General features: G+C 47.4%; 1 protein-coding gene across 1 annotated transcript in view; it reads left to right on the plus strand.

The window, feature by feature from the left end:
- The first annotated feature begins 1,488 nt into the window (after positions 1-1,488).
- Positions 1,489-16,476, plus strand: part of tbc1d8b (TBC1 domain family member 8B) — a 128,359-nt gene continuing 113,371 nt past the window's right edge. The window contains exons 1-2 of the mRNA XM_059976724.1: positions 1,489-1,617; positions 15,413-15,536. The gene's annotated coding sequence lies outside the window, so the exon portion shown is untranslated. The remainder of the gene's footprint in view (positions 1,618-15,412; positions 15,537-16,476) is intronic.

The following is a 16,476-nucleotide window of genomic DNA, read 5'->3' on the forward strand; positions in this document are numbered from 1 at the left end:
CCCTTCCCACCCACTTAGTCCTCCACTTTCCCTTCATCCATTTGCATATCTAAGAGTCTCGTAAACGTCCCTAATGTATATGCCTTTACCACCATTCCTGGCAGTGCATTCCACACACCTGTGTAAAAATTCTACCTCCGACATCCCCTTTATACTTTCTTCCACTCATCTTAAAATAATGTCCTCTCCTATTTACTGTAATCTTCTATGTCCTTTCCCATCTTTTCACATTCTGCCATATACATTGATCCAGAACTTCCTACAGCTGGTGGATCCTCTCCATTCCAATAAACCCTGGCTGGTTTCTCACTTTAGTTGGCCTCTTCCAAGGAGACTCACCCATCCACACAGTGAGAGTCCCTTCACCATCTGTTAATGGAAGCAGAGGATAGCGTCCAACCCACGGCCAGTAGTTCCGGTGTGGCTCTCAGCTTCTTGTGCCCTCACCTGTAGAAGCATCAGCTAACAGGCCAGTGTCACTTTACTTCCGGAACCCCAATTACCTCCTGCAATGGGTGAAGTTGTGACACATTGGCTGACTGTCACCTGTATGAATAAAAGGAAACATTGATGCTCTGTTGCGATCACAGGTAGGGGGTTAGACCTGTGGGTTTATGAAGTACCTGATGTTCAGTTGCCACTGCCTGTAACTGACATAAATGCTCTTGCTACTGGTAACTGCTATTGTTACTTCAGTACAACCCGCCAACCAAACTACCCATGTAAATGTGACTCTAGTTTAGTCTATAGTGGTTTAAATCCACTAGGGATGAAGTCATGCCAATTCTCAATAAGTGTACAAGACAATATGAGGCACAGATAGAGCGAACAACCGTGGGTGTTTTCCCAGAGTGGAGAAGGCTAACATGAAGGGGCATAACTTTAAGGTGTTTGGAGGAAAGTATCGGGAGATGTCAGAGGTAGAGTGGTGGGTGTGTGGAACACACTGTCAGGAGTGGTGGTGGAGGCAGATACATTAGGGACATTTAAGAGACTCTTAGGTGGGCATACGGATGAATACAGTGGGGGGGGGCTATATAGGAGGGAAGGGTTAGATTGATCGTGAAGTAGGTTAAAAGTTTTCATAACATACTGGGCCGAAGTGCCTTACTGTGCTGTACTGTTCTACATTCTATGATTTATTTATTCGCCAATATTTCCAATTAAATTGCAACATTCTGACTTTAAGATGTAATGGCAACGAGATTTTAGCTGGCTTTTATGAGCTGCAGTACTTAACCTTTATGTTCAGGGCTTTCCCTCACATCAGTCCTCGATAATCCACAAATCAAACCTTTGATGAGCAGTTTGGAAAAATTGGTAAAATGACAAATTGGTAAACTGGTTTATTATTGTTACGTGTACCGAAGCACTTGCCTTGCATACAGTTCATACAAATCAACACACTGCATAAGGTAAAACAATAACAGAGTGTGTGGAATCTGGTGTTGCAGTTACAGAGAAAGTAAAGTCCAGGTAGATCATAAAGTACAAGGAGATAATGAGGCCGAGAGTCCATGTTATTGTTCAAGAGGTCCATTCAGACATGTGATAACAGTAGGATGGAAGTTCAAAAGTCTTAAAACAGAAAAATAGAAGCTATCCTTGAGTGGGGTGGTAGGTGCTTTTGTGTGTTTGTATTTCTGCCTGATCATAGGGGGGAGAAGAAAGAATGTCTGGGGTGTGTGGGGTCTTGGATAATGATAGCTGCTTTAAATTCAAGATTGTTTAATATCATTTCCAGCACACAAGTGAAAAGAGAATGAAATAATTGTTACTCTAGATCCAGTGTAACACAGAAAAACCAATAGGATAAAGAACACAATAAAAATATGTGTTGAATATAGCTTGTATACATAGATTGACTGTATGTCTGTAAAGTAATACTAGGCAATACTAACTCCAGCTCTAGGCACACACTGGGCACAGGAACATCTTATACATAAGGTGAATCTGACAAGGAATCATAAAGTAGTGGTGGGTTAGTGAGTGGAGGTGTTGATCAGCCTTACTGCTTGGGGAAAGTAACTGTTTTTGAGTCTAGTGGTTCTGGTGTGGATGCTACATAGCCTCCTCCCTGATGGGAGTGAGACAAACAGTCTATGAACAGGGTGGGTGGAATCCTTTATGATTTTACTGGACCTTTTCCAGGATCTTTCTGTACATTTGCTCTTGATGCACCAAAGCAGCATGCTGGGAAACTTTCTACTGCAAATCTGTAAAAAGACATTAGTATAGAGGTGTATAGTCCAGCTCTCTTCAGCCTCCCTCAGAAAATATCAGCATTGGTGAGCTTTCCGGATTATGTAGGATGTGTTCTGGGAGCGTGAGAGGTTGTGTGACATGTGCACTCCCAGGAGTTTGAAACTGCTTGCAATTTCCACTGCCCAATGTGAAGGAGAATGTGAGTGGTGCAAGTTCTCCTGAAGTCGATAACCATCTTCTTTGTTTTGTTAACATTGAGGAAGGGGTTATTGACTGGCACCAGGCCTCGAGCTTTTCCACTTCCTCTCTGTAGGCCAACTCATTGTTATTTGTGATGGGTCCCAACCACTGCCGTGTGCACACAACTGCATGAGCCTCATCACTGCAGCAAGATATGCAGGCAGAGTCTTTGGAAGGGAGGATAGTTTCCATGATGTATTGAAATCTGTCCACAAATCTATGCGTTCTATGATGACAGGCAGAGCAAATGCCATACCAAGCTGTATGTATCTAACTAGGACAGGGGTTCCCAACCATCTTTACCCTTTGGAACCCAACCATTAACTAAGGGGTCCGTGGTACGAATGAAATAGGATGTTTTCTATGGAGCTTTGATAAAAGTCTGATGAAGATCAAAATCACGATTATCTGCTGCATTCAGTGTCGAGTGGTTCTCCCTGTTTCACTTGGTGACTACAGAACTGGTGGTATTAAACTATGTTCTTCTCATGTGGATTGCATGGTGCATATAATTCAATTCCCACCTCTGCCTGTAAAGAGTTTGTACGTTCTCACTGTGACCGCACGGGTTTCCTCTGGATGCTCCGGTTTTCTCCCACATTCCAAAGACGTTCTGATTGGTAGATTAATTGGTCATTGTAAGTTGTTCCGTGGTTAGGCTCAGGATTAAATTGGGGGATTGTTGGGCGAGCTGGCTCGAAGGGTCAGAAGGATCCCCTCCATGCTGTATGTCAATAAAATAAAATAAAAATAATAACTCCATTGGTCTAGACCTTGTCTGGGTTTTAAAGTATTTGTGACTCTTGCTCCTTATGACCTATCATCTACAATAACAGCTTAACCTGTCTCCACTAGATCATGTTTTATTCCAGATTTCACCATCTGCCATCTCTTTTCTCTCTATTCAAATTCATCTGCTATGGTGACCAACAGGAATGAAAGAATTAGGGTTAATGTCGAACTGGGTGATGGTCAGGAGAAGGAGGGAAATGCACAGACAGTGCAGAGTACACCTGTGGCTGTTCCCCTCAATAATAATTGTACACCTTTAGATTCTATTGAGGGGGACAATTTACAAGGGGGAGCCATAGTGACCGGGTCTCTGGCACGGAGTCTGCTGCTGTGGCTGAGGAGGACAGAGAGGTGAAGAGTTCTGCAGTGTTAATAGGAGATTCCCTAGTCAGAGAAACAGAGACAAGTTCTGTGGGTGCAATAGAGACACACAGATGGTATGTTTGCTCTCCAATGCCAGGATCAGGGATGTTTCATCGGGTCCATAGCATTCTCAAGGCTGAGGGTGAGCAGCCAGAAGACTTGGTACATATTGGCACCAATGACATAGATAGACAAGGTGAGGAGATCCTATAGAGAGATTTTAGGGAACTAGGTAGAAAGCTGAGAAGCAGGACCTCTAGGGTAGTAATCTCTGGATTGCTGCCTGTGCCATGTTCCAGTGAGGGTAGGAACAGGATGATTTGACAGGTGAATGCATGGTTGAGGAACTGGTGTAGGGGACAGAGGTTCAGATTTATGGATCATTGGGATAACTTCTGAAGAAGGTATGACCTGTACAAAAGGGACGGGTTACACCTGAACCAGTGGGCAGGTTGGCTAGAGTTGCTCAAGAGGGTTTGAACTAATATGGCAGCGGGATGGGAACTAGACATAGTGCCGAAGACGAGGTAGCTGGTTTACAAACAGGCAATGTGTTGTGAGGAGAGGCTGTTGATAGGGCAAAATTGCAATCAGCAGGGTGAGTTGCAATGTGAAAAGCAGACAAAATCAAAAAGGGTGAATACTGGACTGAAAGAGTTATATTTGAATGTGCGCAGTATGCAGAATAAGTTATTACAGTTACACAGGTTGGCATGTATGATGCTGTAGGCATCACTGAATCATAGCTGAATAAAGATTATAGTTGGGAGCTTCATGTCCAAGGATACACATTGTATCACAAGGACGAGCAGGAAGGCAGAAGGGGTGACATTGTTCTGTTGATAAAAATGAAATCAAGTCATTAGAAAGAGACAACATAAGGTTGGAAGGTATTGAATCATTATGGTTAGAGCTAAGGAACTGCAAGGTTAAAGAGATCCTGAAAGGAATTGTAGACAGACCCCCAAACAGTGGTAAGATGTGCTCCACAAATTACCTCAGGAGATAGAAAATGCATGCCAAAAAGGCAATGTTACAATAGTCATAGGGGGAATAAACTCTTCTCAGGCTTCCAGCCGGGCACAGGTATCTATTTTAATATGTACCTGGCTGGAAGTTTGAGAAGAGTATATTGGTCATATATGCCAGGAAAGCCATTGGAGTGGGGGGGGGGGGTTCAATTTGCAGGTAGATTGGGAAAATCAAATTGGTGCTGGGTTCCACAAGGGCACATTTCTAGTTTGCCTGTGAAATGGCTTTTTAGAGCAGCTTATGGTTGATCCAATGAGTGGATCAACTATTCCGGATTGAGTGTTGTGCAATGAACCAGAATTGATTAGAGACCTTAAAGTAAGAGAACCCTAAGGGGAAAGTGATCATAATATGATCAAATTCACCTTGACGTTTCAGAAGGAGAGGCTAAAGTTAGATCTATCAGTATTACAGCAGAGTAAATGGAATTACAGAGGCATAATAGAGGAGTTGGCCAGAATTTATTGGTAAAGAACACTGGCAGGGATGATGGCAGAGCATCAATGGCTGGAATTTCTGGAAGAAATTTGGAGGGCACAGGATATATACATCCCAAAGAGGAAGAAGTATTCTAAAAGAAAGATAACACAACCGTGGCTAACAAGAGAACTCAAAACCAATATAAAATCCAAAGGGAGAGCTTATAATAGAGTAAATATTAGTGGGAAGTTAGAGGATTGGGAAGCTTTTTAAAACCAACAGAAGACATCTAAAAAAGTCACTAAGAAGGTAAAGCTAGAATATGAAAGTAAGCAAGCCAATAGTATTAAAGAGGATACCAGAAATTTCTTCAGATACATAAAATTTAAAGGAAAGGTGAGAGTGGATATTACACTTCTGGAAAATGATGCTGGAGGGATAGTAATGGGGGACAAGGAAATGGTGGACAAATTGAATAAGTATTTTGCATCAGTATGGCAGAAGTTCCAGATGTCAGGGGTCATGAAGTGTGTGAAGTTACCGTTACTAGAGAGAAGGTTCTTGGGAAACTGAAAGGTCTAAAGTTAGGTAAGTCACCTGCACCAGATGGTGTACAACCCAAGGTTCTGAAGGAGGTGGTTGAAGAGATTGTGGAGGCTTTGGAATTGATCTTTAAAGAATCACTAGATTTTGGAATAGTTACGGAAGACTGGAAAATTGCAAATGCTACTCCATTCTTCAAGGAGGGAGAGCAGCAGAAGAAAGGAAACTATAGGCCATTTAGTCTGACCTCAGTGGTTGGGAAGATATTGGATTTGATTATTAAGGGTGAGGTTTCAGAGTATTTGGAGGCACATGATAAAATATGCATGAAAATCATGCTTGACTAATCCGTTGGAATTCTTTGAAGAAATAACTAGCAGGATAAACAAAGGAGAATCTGTTGATGTTGTGTACTTCAATTTTTAGAAGGCCTTTGAGAGGGTGCCACACATGAGGCTGCTGAACAAGCTATGAGCCTATGGTATTACAGGAAAGATTCTAGTATCATGGATAAAGCACTGGTAATAAGCAGGAGCAAAGAGACCCTTTTCTATTTGGCTGCCAGTGACTAGCGGTGTTGGGACCAATTCTTTTTATATTATATGTCAATGATTTGGATGATGGAATTGATGGCTTTGCTGTAAATTTTGCAGATGATATGAAGATAGGTGGAGGGCACTTTACAAATGTGTTTCCTCAATCACATTACAGGTAGTACGGATGAATGGCAGTGATGCTTCACTCCCAGATTAGCTCAATGTCTTTTATACTCACTTTGAAAGGGAGAATAAAACTACAGCTATAAGGATCCCTGTAGTGCCTGGTGACACTGTGATGTCTTGGAGGCCAGTGATAGGCTGTCTTTCAAGATGGTGAACCCTCACGAAATGACAGGCCCCAATGGGGTACCTAATAGGGCTCTGGAAACCTATGTCAACCAACTGGAAGGAGTGTTCACAGATAATTCAAATTGCTCATTCCTGCAGTCAGAAGTTCCCACCTGCTTCAAAAGGTTCTCTACTCTTATTATCTTTTCCTTTTACTCTGACGGACAGATAAAGGCATTGTACTCTCAAAATTTTATTTTTGAAGGCCTCCCACTTACCAAGTACACCTTTGCCAGGGAACAGCCCAATCCACACTTGCCAATTTTGATACCATCAAAATTGGCCTTTCTCCAATTTAGAATCTCAAGTTGCGTTGAGACCTATCTTTTTGCATATTTAGTTTGAAACTATTGACAATGTGGTCACTGGATGCAAAGTGTTCCCCTGCACAAACTTCTGTCACCTGCCCTGTCTCAATCCCTAACAGCAGATCCAATATCACATGCTCTGTCATTGGGACTTCTATGTGCTGATGAAGGAAACTTTCCTGAACGCACTTGACAAACTCTATCCCATCTAGTCCTTTTACTGTATTGGAATCCCAGTCAATATGTGGAAAGTTAAAATCACCTACTATAACAGCCTTATGTTTCTTGCAACAGTCTGCGATCTCTTTACAAGTGGGTTCCTCTGAATCCCCAGGAATGTTGGATGGTCTGTAATGTAGCCCCATTAACGTGGTCATACCTTTCTTATTTCTCAATTCCACCCATAATGCCTCACTAGTCGAGTTCTCCAGTCCGTCCTGACGGAACACTGCTGTGACTTTTTCCCTGACTAGTAATGCCACCCCTCCCCCTTTAATCTATCTCGCTCTGTCACATCTAAAACAACGGAACCCCAGAATATTGAGCTGCCAGTCAAGCCCCTTGTGCAACGAAGTCTCACTAATGGTTACAATGTAGCGGTGTGCTACACGCAGCGCTAAAATTACGACACGGAGTCGGTAACTGCAGTCGAAGGAAAAAAAACTTTATTCGAAAACTTCAGCCTCACTTTTAAGCCTCTGTCAACCGGCCCCCCATGGCGAAGAGGCTCCAAAGCTCTGTGCTCGCAAACCCCCGTAGGCTATCTAATTGTGAGTCGGTTCGGATACGCTAGGAAATGAGTCGCCACATAACCCCCCCCCCCAGAACCGGCGATACACCCCCCAATGTCCACAGTCTGGGCCAGAACCTGCTTGGGAGGTCGGCCTCTGCGCCGAGGCGCCGGAAACTCGGCCGGTTGCGCCAGGTCCACATGAGCCGGCTTGAGGCGGTCCACCGTGAAAACCTCCTCCTTCCCCCCAATGTCCAGCACGAACGTGGACCCGTTGTTCCGGAGCACCATAAACGGCCCCTCGTATGGCCGCTGCAGCGGTGGCCGATGCCCGCCCCTTCGTACAAACACAAACTTACAGTTCTGTAGGTCTTTGGGTACGCAGGTCGGGTGCCGCCCATGCTGTGAAGTGGGTATGGGGGCCAGGTTACCAAGCTTCTCGCGAAGTCTGCCCAGGACTGCTGCAGGTTCTTCCTCTTGCCCCCTTGGGGCTGGTAGGAACTCCCCGGGGACGACCAGGGGCGCGCCGTATACCAACTCGGCCGACGAGGCGTGTAGGTCGTCCTTGGGCGCTGTGCGGATGCCGAGTAGGACCCAGGGAAGCTCGTCCGCCCAGTTGGCTCCTCGCAGGCAGGCCATGAGGGCCGACTTCAGGTGACGGTGGAAACGCTCCACTAGCCCGTTCGACTGTGGGTGGTAGGCAGTTGTGTGGTGCAGCTGAGTCCCCAAAAGGCTGGCCATAGCTGACCACAGGCTGGAGGTGAACTGGGCGCCTCTGTCGGAGGTAATGTGGGCTGGTACACCAAAGCGAGATATCCAGGTGGCGATCAGGGCTCGGGCGCAAGATTCGGAGGTGATGTCGGTGAGCGGGACCGCCTCTGGCCATCTTGTGAACCGGTCCACGATAGTCAGGAGGTAACGCGCTCCGCGCGACACTGGCAGGGGGCCCACGATATCCACATGAATGTGGTCGAAACGCCGGTGGGCAGGATGGAACTGCTGCGGTGGGGCTTTGGTGTGCCGCTGCACCTTGGCAGTCTGGCAGTGCATGCACGTTCTGGCCCATTCACCGACCTGTTTGCGGAGTCCGTGCCAAACGAACCTGCTGGAAACCATCCGGATGCGCCAAGTTATGAATGGAGTCGAAAACGCGGCGTCGCCATGCTGTCGGGACGACCGGACGGGGCTGGCCGGTGGCGACGTCACAGAGTAGGGTCCTCTCACCCGGGCCCACGGGGAGGTCCTGGAGCTGAAGACCGGAGACTGCGGTTCTGTAACTCGGAATCTCCTCATCTGCCTGCTGTGCCTCTGCCAGCGCCTCAAAGTCTACCCCTTGGGAAAGGGCATGAACGGTAGGGCGAGAGAGCGCATCCGCCACGACATTGTCCTTACCCGAGACGTGCCGGACATCCGTCGTGTATTCAGAGATGTAGGACAGGTGGCGTTGCTGGCGGGATGACCAGGGGTCGGATGCTTTCGTAAACGCAAAGGTAAGCGGTTTGTGGTCCGTGAACGCGGTGAAGGGCCGACCTTCTAGGAAGTACCTGAAATGCCGGATTGCCAGGTAGAGCGCCAACAGTTCCTGGTCGAAAGCACTGTACTTGAGCTCGGGTGGCCGCAGGTGTTTGCTGAAAAACGCCAGGGGTTGCCAGCGACCTGCGATGAGTTGCTCCAGCATCCCACCGACTGCCGTGTTGGATGCGTCCACTGTGAGGGCGGTAGGGGCGTCCATTCTGGGATGTACTAGCATTGCGGCGTTCGCCAAAGTTTCCTTCGTTTGAACGAAAGCGGCGGCGGACTCCTCGTCCCAGGTAATGTCCTTGCTCGGACCCGACATCAGGGCGAACAGGGGGCGCATGATCCGGGCAGCTGAAGGGAGGAAACGGCGGTAGAAATTGACCATACCTACGAATTCCTGAAGGCCTTTGATCGTGGTGGGTCGGGGGAAGTGGCGGACCGCATCTACCTTAGCGGGCAGAGGGGTTGCCCCATCTTTAGTAATTCTGTGGCCCAGGAAGTCAATGGTATCGAGTCCGAACTGGCATTTGGCAGGGTTGATTGTAAGACCGTACTCACTCAGTCGGGCGCAGAGTTGACGGAGGTGGGACAGATGCTCCTGACGACTGCCGCTGGCTATGAGGATGTCATCCAAATAGATGAACGCGAAGTCCAGGTCCCGGCCCACCGCGTCCATTAACCGCTGGAACGTCTGTGCGGCATTCTTCAGGCTGAACGGCATGCGGAGGAACTCGAAAAGGCCGAATGGGGTGATGAGAGCCGTTTTGGGGACGTCGTCAGGATGCATCGGGATTTGATGGTATCCCCGGACGAGATCTACCTTGGAGAAGATCCGTGCGCCGTGCAGGTTTGCCGCAAAGTCCTGAATGTGCGGCACAGGGTAGCGGTCCGGTGTGGTAGCCTCGTTCAGCCTGCGGTAGTCGCCGCACGGTCTCCAGCCCCCCGTCGCTTTGGGCACCATGTGCAGGGGGGAAGCCCATGGGCTGTCGGACCGCCGGATGATCCCCAATTCCTCCATCCTCTGGAACTCCTCCTTCGCCAGTCGGAGCGTGTCCGGGGGAAGCCGCCGAGCGCGGGCATGGAGGGGTGGTCCCTGGGTCGGGATGTGGTGCTGTACGCCGTGCCTGGGCATGGCCGCTGTGAACTGCGGTGCCAGAACCGATGGGAAATCCGCCAGGACCCTGGTGAAGTCGTTGTCGGACAGCGTGATGGAGCCGAGGTGAGGGGCCGGCAACTGGGCTGCACCCAGGGAGAACGTCTGAAAGGTCTCGGCGTGTACCAGTCTCTTCCTGGGCAGGTCGACCAGCAGGCTGTGAGCCCGCAAAAAATCCGCACCCAGAAGCGGTTGGGCTACGGCGGCCAGTGTAAAGTCCCACGTGAACTGGCTGGAGCCGAACTGTAGCTGCACCTGACGGGTGCCATAGGTCCTTACGGTGCTGCCATTCACGGCCCTCAGGAGGGGACCCGGTGCCCTGCTGCGGGTGTCGTAACTCGTCGGGGGTAAAACGCTGATCTCAGCCCCAGTATCGACCAAAAACCGGCGTCCCGACCTTCTATCCCACACATACAGGAGGCTATCCCGATGGCCAGCCGCCGTAGCCATCAGCGGCGGCTGGCCCTGGCGTTTCCCGGGAACTTGCAGGGCGGGCGACAACGGCGGGCTTCTGCGCCCCACTGCTGGTGGTAGAAGCACCAGTGTTCATTGGGCCGGGGGTTGGCGGGCTCTGCGGCCGGGCCTGGACTGGTTTGCTGCTGGGAGTGTGGCCGGGTGATCTGTGCGATGGACGCCACACTCACCTTCTTGGCGTTCCACAGCAAGTCCGCCCGGGCTGCCACCTTCCGGGGGTCACTGAAATCCGCGTCGGACAGCAGCAGGCGTATGTCCTCGGGCAGCTGCTCCAGGAATGCCTGCTCAAACATGAGGCCTGTGTGTCCCTCGGCCAGAGACAACATCTCGTTCATTAAAGCCGATGGAGGTCTGTCGCCCAAGCCATCCAGGTGCAGTAAACGGGCAGCCCGCTCGCACCGTGAGAGTCCGTAAGTCCTGAGGAGCAGGGCTTTAAATTCCGTGTACTTGCCGTCTGCCGGGGGCGACTGTACGAACTCCGCGACCTGGGCCGCTGTGTCCTTGTCGAGGGAGCTCACCACGTAGTAGTAGCGGGTGTCTTCTGAGGTGATCTGGCGAACGTGGAATTGGTCTTCGGCTTGCTGGAACCATAGGTCCGGGCGCTGTGTCCAGAAACCTGGCAGTTTCAACGAAACCGCATGAACAGAGGCGGCGTCGGTCATTTCTGGTCCAAAAATCGTTTGGACCGTCGGGGTCACCAATTGTAGCGGTGTGCTACAAACAGCGCTAAAATTACGACACGGAGTCGGTAACTGCAGTCGAAGGAAAAAAAACTTTATTCGAAAACTTCAGCCTCACTTTTAAGCCTCTGTCAACCGGCCCCCCACGGCAAAGAGGCTCCAAAGCTCTGTGCTCGCAAACCCCCGCAGGCTATCTAATTGTGAGTCGGTTCGGAATCGCTAGGAAATGAGTCGCCACAACAATATAATAATTCCTAGTGTTGATCCATGCCCTGAGCTCATCTGCCTTTCCCACGATCTTCTTGCATAGTCGCTCAACCTTTTGATTCCTGACTTTACCTAAGGTCTTAACAACATCTGCCTCCACTCTCCACCAACTCCACTAACTGTTCTGGCACTCTGGTTCCCATCCCCCTGAAGCTCTAATATAAACCCCACTGTGCAGCATTAACAAACCTTCCCTCCTGTTATTAGCCCCTCCAGTTCGGGTGCAAACTATCCCTTCTGTAAAGGTCCCACCTTCCCCAGAAGAGACCCAATAATCCATACCCAATAATCCCTCCTATACCAACTCCCTAGCCATATATTAAACTGTATAATCTTCCTAGTTCTGGACTTACTAGCACATGGCACAGGTAGCAATCCTGAGGTAGCAATCCTGGAGGTCCTGCTCTTTAACTTAACACTGAACTCCCTGAAACTTGAACTCCCTTTGCAGAACCTCATCACTCATCCTACCCACGTCATTGGTACCTACATGGACCACAACTTCTGGTTGTTCACCTTCCCACTTAAGAGCTCTGAGGCCTCGATCTAAGATGTCCTACACCCAGGCACGTGAGAGGCAACATAACATTTGGGAATCTCTCTCTCGCCCATAGAATCTCCTGTTCGTTCCCCTGAATAACGAATCCCCCATCACCGCAGTACACTTCTTCTCTTTCTTCCCTTCTGAGTCATAGAGGAAGTCTCAGTGTCAGAGATTCACCCACAGTGACCTCCCCCTGCTAGGTCATCCCTCCAACAGTATCCTAAGTGATACACCTGTTATTGAGGGGGATAGCCACAGGGGTAATATCACAGGCTGTTTAAATCCTTTCCCCTTCCTGACTGTCACTCAGTTTCCTTTGTCCTGTATCTTGGGTGTAACTACCTTGCTATATCTCTTATCTATCACCCCTTTAGCCTCCCAAATAATCCAGAGTTCACCAAGTTCCAGCTCCAGCTCCTTAGCGCAGATTGTTAGAAACTGCATCTGGATTCCCTTCTCACAGTTGTAGTCGTCAGTGATGCTGGAGGTCTCCCTGTCTTCCCACATCCCACAAGAAGAGCATTCAACTTTCCTGCCCGGCATCTCTACTATCAGTATCTCTTTCTCACTCACTCAGCTACTGGAGGATAGATATTAATCTAAATCAACAGCATGCCTTTATTAAGCAAAAAAAAACTCAGAGAGAGAAAAAGAAATGATTCCCTGTTGTGTGTTAGATCCAAAAACCATGCAGGTAAAACCAGTTCTGAACTAGGTTTGCATATCAACAAAAGAGAGTCAAGACTTTCTAAGATGTGTACACATCCAGCATTAGGTAATGCATGTTAGTCACCAGACAGACAGACTCCGACACATGCAGATCTTGAACCAGTCTTCTGTAATTTATAGGCAATTACACCCTGAGGCCAATTTATCAGGTACCTCCTGTTAATAATATGGTCACTGAGTGTATGATCATGGCTTTTTGCTTCTGTAGCCCATCCACTTTGTAATGTATGGATCTATTTCTTTTCATGCATGGACTCCCCTTAGTACGACTTATTGACTTACCCACGTGAGTTGATCTGTTGTTCTCTCACTGCCAAGTGAATACACCAGTTAACCTCACCTCCATGTGTGTGGTGTGTTACGTCTGTAGCCCCCTCCTTTGTGAGAATCGCCAGATCACTGTTGGGTTGAGTCAAAAGGGGGGCCCAAGACATGAGGGGGAGACGTGCAGGATGTCATGTTTCTCCCCCCCCCCCCCATAGCGATGTAAAGATACGGGACACGGCCATTGTCTCTTGGAGACAGATTTGTGGATTGAGATGCTCTGCTACGTGAATGCCCTCGGGCAAAGTGGGCTGGTTGAGGGAGAGATTGCATCACCCCCAACCTGATTGACATCTACGACCCTGCGAGTCAGGATAAAAGAGGGTCTGTAGGAACAGTCCCTCAGACGCACCAGAAGAAACGTTAAGCTACCACGTAACAGCAGACGGTCATTGGAAACAAAGCCACGTGCGTTCAATTCCGTGGCTGGAATTGGTGGCTGAAACCACAGAAAATGGCTTTCTAGCTAACAACGGGGAAACCCACTCCCCTGACTCAACGGATTGACATCATAAAAGACTTGGGCAAGTTTAAACGCCTCCCTCTCTTTAACCCAAAACGCTGCAGCCTGAACGAGCTAATGAATTTTATATTTCCATCGGACAATACATTATCCCCTAGACAACGATAGAGTTTCGTTTTATTGGTTATGATCATACCTGCGCTTTATATGTAGTATTGACGACATATATTATCTGTATATTTGCATTAATCTTAATTTTGTGCCCCTTTATCAATAAATACTTTTAAAAAATAGTACCATCAGACTTCAACGGACCTCTCTATCTTTGCTGGTAAGTGATCCAGTTACGGGAATTCGTAACAGGTGCTACTTAATTGATCTGTAGTTGTAAAGACATAACAAATTGGCAACGAGTACGAACCTGATTGTCAGCGAATATCACCAACTGCACCAACAGTTATGAGATGGCAGAATTCAGAGGAAGGGAGAGAGACTGCAAGGGGAAAGAGTGAATCAGACGACGTGGACACTAGCAATGGGATGCGTGAGTAACAGTGCACAGGACACAGCGAGAGATGCACAACTAGCAAAGTTAAAGCGAAAATAACATGATGATGGCCTTAGTTGGGAACGTTGATGAATTTGATAGAGCTAATGAGGACAAGGAATCATATTATCAAGATGGTTGAGTGGTGTTGTAATGCAAACGACATGGATGAGGAAAAGAAAGCCCCTACACTTCTTAGCTTAATGAATTGCTAAAACTAGAGGTTCTTGTGCAACTTAATAACTCCTGAAAACCCAGCAAGCAAGACATCCGATGAATATTTTTTGCAATTTTGCAAAATCACCTGAGCCCAAAACTGCTAGTAATAGATGAGAGATTTAGATTTCGCAAAAGGAACCAGTCAAAGGATGAAAGCATTTCCGAATTCATTGCAAACTGCGCAAACTTCCCTAATATTGCGATTTTAGAGATGGACTTTCTGATGCATTAAAGGGCAGACATGTATTTGGCATGCATAGTCAAAGCATTCAAAAGAGGCTACTGCCAGAAAGAGACCTAACCTTAGATGGGCATTGATAATCACAATGTCATTAGAGACTGCAGCAAAGGATGTGGCAGAAGTGCAGAAAAAGAGTTTAGAATATGAAATGCACTAAATGTCCCTGATTGGTGCAAAAAGCCAAAAATGTTATCGATGCAGCAACTCCTCTCATGATTCAAATGACTTGGTTCGAAGAAAAGTTTTGCAGAAGGCATTACAGACAAATCCATACAGAGTGAGTGTGCAATTCAGATAAAAAGCACAACCAAAGAGAAAAGCCACACAGAATGAACATTTCAAACACAAAACTAAACAAATGCATACAGCGACTGAATGTGAAACTGAATCAGATAACACAGAGTCTGACAAAGAGGAGCTTCCATACCTAGAACCGTATAACATTACTGAAGCAGATCGCAGAATCATATGGATCACAACAGATGTGTTCAGCATAAAACTGAAAATGGAGCTGGATACAGGGTCAGCTTTGTCTATAATTTCAGAGACTGACTCCAACAGGCTGTTTTCTAATGTAACACCCAGGGAAGGGTTTCACTGCTAATGTGATGGTTTTTTCTGTAGCAGCAGTATTTGGGTTATGACTAGAGATAACGGGGGTTTTGGAATGATGGGGGTGTTTTTCTTTCTTGTCTGCCTGAGAGTGAGGCATTTGTGGTCTTTTGTTCGGCAGAGGATGGAGAGAGAAGATGCCAGAACGGAGAGGTCTTAGACTGCAGGACAGAGTGGACTTGGAATGGGTCCGGGAGTCGATGCCACCCAGGGAAAATCGATGGAGGTCTAATGGACAGGAAACTGTGAGCTCCAATGTGCACATTAAACTGTTTCATTAAATTGGGCCCTTTTCTTTTTGTTTTCTTTACTAATCTCCTAGTCAAATTAAGAATTATAAAGCTAAATCATTTAATTGCATATGGTGCACTGTTTGCTATTTCGTGGTACTAGTTTGTAACAGGGGAACACATCACGCAGAATCCACACAAATAGGAGGTTTTGCACCTCAGATTTCCCATGTTTGGCGGGCCAGTGACTGTCTTCCATAGACTAATGCTGCCAGCCAAACCTGAGAGTTACACTAAGCTATCGATAGAAAAGACCTTGACGGTGCCAAAGACCTACACAGGTGAGAAAGTGTCTCTCAAGGGCGAACTGAAAGTGAATGTGATGTATGGGGGCCATAAACAGCAGTTAGAGCTTGATGTGTTGAAAAGTGGAGAGCCAGCACTGCTCGGATGTGAATGGTTGAGAAAAATCTAACTAGACTGGCACTTAATCAAAGATCTCAATGTGTCATCAACAGGCAGCCCAAATGGTAGCACTAACCACAGACTGTCATAGGTGCTTAATGCTAATAAGGAAGTGCTTGAGAAAAATATTGGTAAACTCAAAGGCATGAACCCCAGAATTGAATTGGATGAAGCAGCAACACCAAGATTCCATAAAGCGGGTCGAGTGCCTTGTGTGCTATTTCCTAAAGTGAACGTCAGAACTTGGAGGCATCTGGCATTCTTTCCAGGGATGAGTGGAGCAATTGGTCCACGCCCATTATCCTGGTGAAAGGGAAGTCTGGAGCTGTTTGCATATGCAGGGTCTTCAAAGTGACCATCAACCCTGTGCTGCGCACCATGCAGTATCCCCTGCCATGAATAGAAGATATATTTGCATTTTTGCCAGGCGGGGAGAGGTTTTCAAAGATTGGAGATTGAATAGTCAAGCAGGAAGTTCCTCACAATCAAC

Source organism: Hypanus sabinus, chromosome 8, assembly GCF_030144855.1.
Source record: "Hypanus sabinus isolate sHypSab1 chromosome 8, sHypSab1.hap1, whole genome shotgun sequence".
NCBI lineage: Eukaryota > Metazoa > Chordata > Chondrichthyes > Myliobatiformes > Dasyatidae > Hypanus > Hypanus sabinus.